This window comes from Marmota marmota, unplaced genomic scaffold, assembly GCF_001458135.2.
Source record: "Marmota marmota marmota unplaced genomic scaffold, marMar, whole genome shotgun sequence".
In the NCBI taxonomy this organism is placed as follows: domain Eukaryota; kingdom Metazoa; phylum Chordata; class Mammalia; order Rodentia; family Sciuridae; genus Marmota; species Marmota marmota.
In genome coordinates, this window is record NW_025999842.1 from 44,513,088 (window position 1) to 44,521,225 (window position 8,138).

Below are 8,138 nucleotides of genomic sequence, written 5' to 3' on the forward strand. Positions count from 1 at the left end.
TTTCTTTGTAATCTAAACATATGTTTCCTTCCTTCCTTCCCTCTTTCTTCCTTTCCTCCTTTCTTCTTTTCCTCCTTTCTTCCCTTTCCTGTCTTGTGGTTTTTTTTGTTTTTTGTTTTGGTAATTATTACATAGGCATCCACATTCTTCTCTTGTGGATGTAAATTGTATTGTATATATATTGATCTAACCCAAAATTATCAGGCAATTTCTCATTTATTTCATTTTTTCTACTTTCTTACTCTATCAAAAATTGAGAGATGTACCAGTTGCCTAAGACAGTTTTTTATTTCACGTTTGCTTTATATGTCTAACATTTTAATAGGACCGAGAAAGCAGAAAAGCTAGAAACATGCTAGTCTAAACAAACATATGGGATTGTATACAACCCCATCTAGGAAATATATAGCATGAAAAGCTAACTCAAACTCACTTAAACAATATAGAGAGTGTGTTAGTCAGCTTTTCATTGCTATAACAAATACCTGAGAATTAACTTATGAAGAGAAAATATTGTTTTGGCTAACAGTTTGGGGGGTTGCTAGTTCATGACCAATTTGCCCTGCTTCTTTGTGCTATGGTGGCACATCTTGATGGAATCATGTAGTAGAGAAACCTACTCACTTTACCTTTGGTAACAAAAGGGAAAGGGAAAGAGACCAGTATCCCACAATTTCCTTCAAGGGCATGCTCTCAACCACCTAAAACCTCCCATTGGACCTGACTTCTTAATGATTTCTACCATCTTCTAGTGTCAAACTAAGGATCAAGTCTTTAATGCATGGGCCTTTGGGAGATATTTAAAATGCAAACTATACCAGATATTTCAAATGCAAACTATGCTGTATGAGCTCACATACTTGAGAAGTACAAAAGTCAACTTTAGTTGTGGTTCATTAAACCCAATCCATTCTCTTAATCCTGTTTTCCTCCATGTATCAGTCTCAACTTCAAGTTGGCTACAGTGCAATATGAATGAGTAAGTTTCCTGTGTGACACCTGAACCTGATGCATTGAGAGGAGGAGAGGGTCTGTGTCACAAAAGTCACAGAATTGCATGTGATAACACTGTCTTATATCAAAGGTCCACATCTTTACAGTCATTAGCTCAGAGGTTGGTACACACTTACTGGCTTATTAATGAATTACTGGATATATTAATTAGTGTTATCCAGATAAACAGAGCCAATAGGATATACATAGATACATAGAGATTTATTATAAGGGATTGGCTCACGTGAGTATGGAGGCTAAGAAGTCCCACAAGTTAGTTAGTGATACAATTCCAACACAAATCTGCATGTCTAAGAATCAGAACAGTCAATGGTGTAAGTCCCAGTAAAGAATGGAATCTTGGGATCCAGGAGAGCTCCTGTTTTGTAGATATATAAAGGAAAATTGAGGTTTAGAGATGATAACAAGCATTTCTGTGTTAGTTCATGGTACTTCTGACCCCAAGACTCTTCATGTCTCTATGACTCTTTATGAACTCATGTCCATTCTCCTCTTCAGCCAGGCTCCTCTGCTTATCTTGAATCTATTCTGGGCTATTTGCAAGCACTGGTAACCTTTCTGGGTTTTAGTTGTCTTTTGCAGTAAGATGATGAACATAAAGATATTCATGGACCTGAAGTATTATTGTGAAAAAATAACATTTGTTCATTCTAAGTAGTCAATCAACTGTTGTAATTCTTCCCATATTTCAGAATATCATCTGGAACAATATTTTTCATCAACTTTCAACCTTCGTAAACTACGTACTTGATGCCCAACCTCACACTGGCACATCATTAGTCTGCTTTATCTAAGGGAGCTAGAAAAGGTCATTTAAAAAAATCTTTTTGCATTACAATTCTTAATACACCTTTATACCACAATTTATCATGGCATAATTTGGAGTGGACATACTTTATATACAGAGTTACGAAATATGGTGTTGTGAATGGATAATTATGATTGTAATGCATTCCACTATTGTCATGTATGTAAGAAATTTTAAAAAAGAAAGAAAAAAAAAATCTTTTGACAGCTGAATTCATGTTTGGATCTGGCAATGAGAGGCACACTAATACAAAAAGAAGGCAGAAGGGAAAAGACAGATTTTTGTTTTGTTTCTGGCTCTGGCATGGTAAGGGTAGGTGACTGTGGCTATGAGTTCCTGAGCTCCTGCAGCCTCTGTGAGCATATGGGGTCCTGGCTTCCTATTACAGCAGTTTAGAAAAAAGAAAAGAAAAAAACTCTAGCGACGTTCCCAAGAATACCACCAAATCCTTTATTCTGCCAGCCTTAGAAGAGATAGTGACTTTTTCAGGATATTCCCATCTTTCTTTTTTGGCTAAGTTTCTGACTTTTTTTTTTTTTTTGCCACCAATTCACTGACTTTAATTCCTTTTCTTTGAAATGTTTAAGGTGGTTTCAGTTTCCAAAACAGTATCCTTACTGAGAGACTTTTGTAAAGATGTTTCAAGTTCTTAGGTTATAAATGTATTAAATTGATATTTTGATGTGCATATAATTTTATATGTAAATCTTAAAAGCTTATGATTATAAAACCATTAAAAATTGACTCCTAAATCCTAACCGTTTATTTAAAATGTGACTTTGCAAAACATAGTTGCCACTTTCATGACTCTAAGCTATTTCCTTTATGTGATAGAATATCTTGTTTAAGAGACTCTTATTAAAATAATAAATCAGCTTTAAAGGAAACTTTTTTCTGTTGTTAAAAAAATAATATAGAGCATTTACTCTTACTTTCAATACTACCCTCAGGGAAGAGATCATGTTATCTAATGCAATAAGCCCAGACTTTAGTCATAACATAATAGCAAAAAAAATAAGACTTCAAAAATCAATACAGATGTCATATATACATAAAATTAGGGTTAGGAAAGGCATGCTTGATCTCATAGTCAAACTATAAGATTTGACTCAGGGACTGTGTTTATGTTGGGCCCTTTGCTGGGCATACATTGTTATGATTGAAATTTAACTTCTGGACTGGAGGAGAAAGTGACAACTATGCATAGAAAGAGCATGGATAATCACATTAGGTAAAAGAAAAACACTAGCAAAACTGGCTTGTATCCTATTGTTGACAAAGTAGTTCTGCCTTAAAAAAGTATCATTCCATTACTGTAAGAACAGCAGCATCAAATTATAGGACAAGAGAACAAGCTCTATATCAGCTTTGAAAGCAAACGCTTCAATTAAAGTTTGCTTTACAAAACTCTTGGTTTTACTTCTATTCATCTGCTAGCTATAATGACTGGTACATTCCTGAATCTTGTTTGTTCTGTTTCCAAACATATGAGAAAGTGATGTCCATAGCGATCAGATGATTGCTGGCATGTGGGGGGGGGCGGAAACTAGCTGATAGTTGGTATATAAAATAGCCTCCAGACCAATGTAGAATTGACAAACTCTTTGTCTCTGGATATCTTTTTTTTTTTTTTTTTTTTGGTACTGGGGATTGAACCCAGGGGCACTTAGCCATTAGCCACATCCCCAACACATTTTTTTGTATTTTATTTGTAGACAGTGTCTCACTGAGGTTGCTTAGGGCCTTGCTAATGTGCTAAGGCTTACTTTGAACTCTCAATCTTCCTGCCTCAGAGTTACTGGGATTATAGGCATATGCCTGGCTTCAGGATATATTTAAACTTTTAAAAATTATAGCAGACCCCCAAAACCTTTATTTGTATGTTAATCTACATTTACGAAATTATAAATTTAAACTGAGAACTGTTTAAAATATTTGTTAATTCATTTAAAAAGAATAGACTCATTAAGTGTTAATGTAGTTGCATACATAAGTCATTTAATAAACAATGGCTGTGTTTTCCAAAACAAAGATAATTAAATGAGTAGAATGACATTATTTTATGTTGTGCAAGTCTCTTTAATGTCTGATTTAATAGATACAAATTCTCACATCTAGATCTATATTCAAACTTTGCTATATCACACATCATACAGCCTCTGGAGAGAGAGTACAACTGAACAGAACAGCCAGAGACTTAGTGTTTTTATGTGCGCTAGTCAGCGTTTTGCTGCTATAACCAAAATACCAGATAAAAACAACTTAGAATGGAAAAGGTTTATTTTGGGCTTACAGTTTCAGAGGTGCAGTCCATGGCCGGAGATTCCATTTCTTTCACTCTGTGATGAGGCAAAACATCATGGAAGAAGCACGTGACACAGGAAGGCTGCTTTGCTCAAAGCAGCTAGAAAGAAAAGAGAGAGTGGGGAACGGTCCAGGGATAGATATAATCCAAGGCTATGCCCCCAGTGACCTACTTCCTCCAGCCATGCCACACTGGCCCTCAGTTACCACCTAATAGTCCAATCAGCTATTAATGGACTAACACAGCAAATGGATTAATCCACTGATGAAGTCAGAGCCCTAATTGTTGCCTAAAAGTCCCAACTCTGAACCTTACTGTACTGGAGATCATGCTTTCAACAATGAGTTTTTTGGGGGACTTCCAGATCCAACCTGTATTATGAAAATAATTTCCCCCTTGCAGATCCCTTGCAAGGGTCACAAGGATACCCAGGGTCACTAGACAACACTTTGAAAACTACTGCCTGATACTAACTAAATCAACATATGCTCCACTGTGACATTATATGATTTTTCTCATGCATGCTTTCTTGAACTTCTTTAGATATTAAGCAAATAAAAAAGAATACTTTGATCTTTAAATAAAATAAATAATATCAGATTATTTGGGTGTTGGGAGAACAGAATGGGAAAGAGTGGTTCCTGGAGGAGGTGTGTGCTATTCATGAAAGTATTTCATGAGCTAGTAGGAAACAGTAAGTTATAAATAATGGACAATTCCCAGCAATCTGCTGCCAACTCTTTTATCTTTGTTTCAGTGAAGCAAAATAAAATGTTAGTAACAAGAACATTATTACAGAGATATCTTGAATCTTTTAGGCTCTATTTATTTAAGTAAATACTTTGAAAGTTTGGGCCTTTAACAATTAGTGAAAACCAATTACTCTTAAAACACTCTTAACAATGTTGAGTATATCTTTGCCTTGTATCATGCAAAGACAGAAACTTACCACTCTTATAGGTGGCTGGTGGAAGTGAGATGTATTGTATTCTATGCATTCAATTCTTCTCTTTATATGCAATTGCTGACAAATAAAAAGAAGTTCACTTTTTATCCCTTTATATATCAGTATGTTAATGTGTGTATATGATACACATACAATCTCATGTGTATGCACATATTCATTCATTCAACATATTTACAAAGATTGTAGCAGGCACCATTCCTAGCAATCTGGATCCAGAATATAACACAAATTCCTGCACCTCTAAATCTTATATTTTAGAGAAGCGTAATAAAGATGAATAAGCCAAACAAACCATATATTACATTGTGTAAGTATTAGAGAAAAAAAACATAATGGTGGTAATAAGAAATTTTGGAAATGTTAGGATTTAAAGTAGGGTGGGGAGTAGAGGACTGGCTGAAAAGACGACATTTGAACACAATTAGAGGGAGCAAGCCATTATGAGTAAGTGTTCAAAGCAGAGGAAACAGCAACAGCAAAGAATATGGGGTTGAGAGCTTGCATACAGTCCTGTAGGAACACAAGGCTGAGTGAGGTCAGAGACGTAATGAGGGGAGGATAGAAAGCTATTGGAAGACTTTTGTTTTTGCTTTATGTTGGGAAGCCAAGGGAGACTTTGAACAGAGGAAGGGTATGACATCACTTCCTTGTTAATGGGTTTGACTTTTGTGTTGAGAATTGACAGTTCCTAGGGTACTGTAATAGTCCAATGAGAGATAATGTAGATTGTAGTAGAGGTGTTCATTAGTCAGATCCTGAATGTATTTTGAAGGAAGAGCCAATAGATTATTTACAAAACAAAGATGGGAACAAAGAGAGAGGGAGAGACTAAAAATGGGTTTGGAGAAGGAAAGATGGAACCATTTACTGAAATAAAGAGAGCTGAAGCCTGGAAGGGTATTTTAGACTCTGTTGATTAACCCCTATCTTACATCTTTTGAAAGACAGAATGCAACTTATTTATCTGTTCTTGTTTTGGTTATTTGTTTTGGTACTGGAGAAGGGCTTTACTACTGAGCTACATTCCTAGTCCTTTTTATTTATTTATTTAGAGACAGAGTCTTTCTAAACTCCTTGGGCTGGTCTTGAATTTGTGATTTCCTGCCTCAGATTCCACAATTCCTGGGTTTACAGGCCTACCCACCATGCCCAGCTAGAATCTGTCCTAAATCTGGACCCAGAGCAAATAAAAAAATACAAAACCTTTCAAATTAGAATCATTTATGGACTAGGAAACATACTTATGTTCTGATTGCAACTCTCTCAAGGTCTTCAAGTAAGTCATTTAACCTTTTATTATCTGGTTCTTTAAAAGGGTTTGATTGACTAGGTTAACTATTATAGTCTTTTACATTCAAATCCTAGCTGTGTGCATGTTTCTTTAAAATCAGTCTAGTAGTAAGACCCAATTCATATGATATTGTAGGGGTTAAACCAGTTAATGCATGTAAAGCACACATGTGACAATGCGCATTGGTAGTTAGGATTACTTCTTTAAGCTAGAAACTTCAATACATACCACAATTTTGCTATTATCTCTTCATGGGTTGTGTAGGAGGAGGGGTAAACTAGGTGGTTAAATGGATAAGAGAGAAAACTAATCTTAAATCTGGAGGACATACACTTCAATATTTCTACATTTATAGAGGTTATACGCAAAATAGTATTGACAGAAAACATCATTGAAGTAAATGGGGTTAGCCTGTTAACATAACTATGGGTTAATTTAGAAAGTTAAGTTAAACTGACTCCATTCTGCCCAGACACCTCACCCTGCTCCCTCTCCCTTTTTCCCTTCCTGCAAGAGCCCACACACTCACACAGAGGCTGACACCTCCACCTGTACCCTGAACACAGTGCTCACAGACACTAGCCTACTTTCTGACTATGTACAGGAGCTACCAGACAACGTGCCTGCTCCTCCTGCCCCCTCCCCTCTGTGTTCCCTGAGGTTTTGAAGTTTGCTTTCCACCTGTAATAGCAAGGGCTAAGCCCAACCCCAATGCCTAACCCAGACTCTGACTTATCAGTTTAGCTTAGAGGAAATCTGCTGCTGCTGTTCTCTTTGCACAGAAGCAGCCTTGTCAGATTTCCTGACAATAAACTTGCTTCTGTGATTCAGTCCTGTGCCACTTTCCTAACAAATGGCACCTTTGAAGAGGCTTTCACATATATGAATATGGATCCTGAAATAAATTGACTTCAGTGAAATAAAAGAAAATGTACATATTTCTGTACATATAAAGAACCTTTAATTTCCCAATCCTGAATGAGTTAATGAAATAAAAAAGCAACATCAATGTAAGACAGAAGATAATGTTGTTACACAATGTTGAAATACATACTCTTGTAAATAATAAAAGACATGCTTTCATTCTCTTCATTTAACTAAAAATAAAGATAAATTGCTGATTGTACATGCTAAAACGGAATGCACAATACTGTTAAGAGTTTTGACAACACCACATTCCTTCCCAGCACCGTAAAAAAACAAAACAAAAACACACTCTTGCCATGGAAATAATCCATTTCTTTAATTTTAGATTCTTACGCTGATTAATTTCTTCCTCCAGCTTCTCATGCCCTACTTTGTCAGGAAAAATAAGTCCAAAGGGCCTTATCCTCCCCTATTGCATCGCTCAACCATTCAGAAGGTGAATAAATTGGAACGTCTCAGTGGGCTCCCCCTCCTGCCTTGTTTTTACGTTTTTCCTCAAAGGAACTGTACTTTTGCTAGAGGCTCTTCAAACCGAAACTCGGGTAGGCGCGCAAGGGTTTCTTTAGGGTCACAAAGCGGGGCAGCAGCACTTCCTGGTTGTACGAGGGTTTTACTTGCTCCACCCCAAATCTCTCGCAAGTGGCTCCGCATTCTTCCCGAGCCTCCAGCCGCCAAGATGCACAAGGAAAGTAAAATAGGGACCAGTTAGAAGGATCCAGTAAGCGAAATTGCTGCACTGTGACGGCCACTGCGTTGCCGGAAAGCTGGTGCACACGGCTACGCGAACCTGGGAGGAGCGTAGGGACAGAGGCTGGGCAGACGCGCG

The 8,138-nt window shown here is 36.9% G+C and overlaps 1 long non-coding RNA gene across 1 annotated transcript; it reads right to left on the bottom strand.

Annotated features, from left to right (window-relative positions):
- Positions 1 to 268: 268 nt before the first annotated feature.
- On the bottom strand, positions 269 to 8,078 carry LOC125615022. Its single transcript, XR_007345589.1, has 4 exons — positions 7,646 to 8,078; positions 5,077 to 5,151; positions 4,116 to 4,226; positions 269 to 1,627 (listed from the first exon to the last, which is right to left on the bottom strand). It is a non-coding gene; the product is annotated as an uncharacterized LOC125615022 (long non-coding RNA).
- Between the last annotated feature and the right edge of the window lie 60 nt (positions 8,079 to 8,138).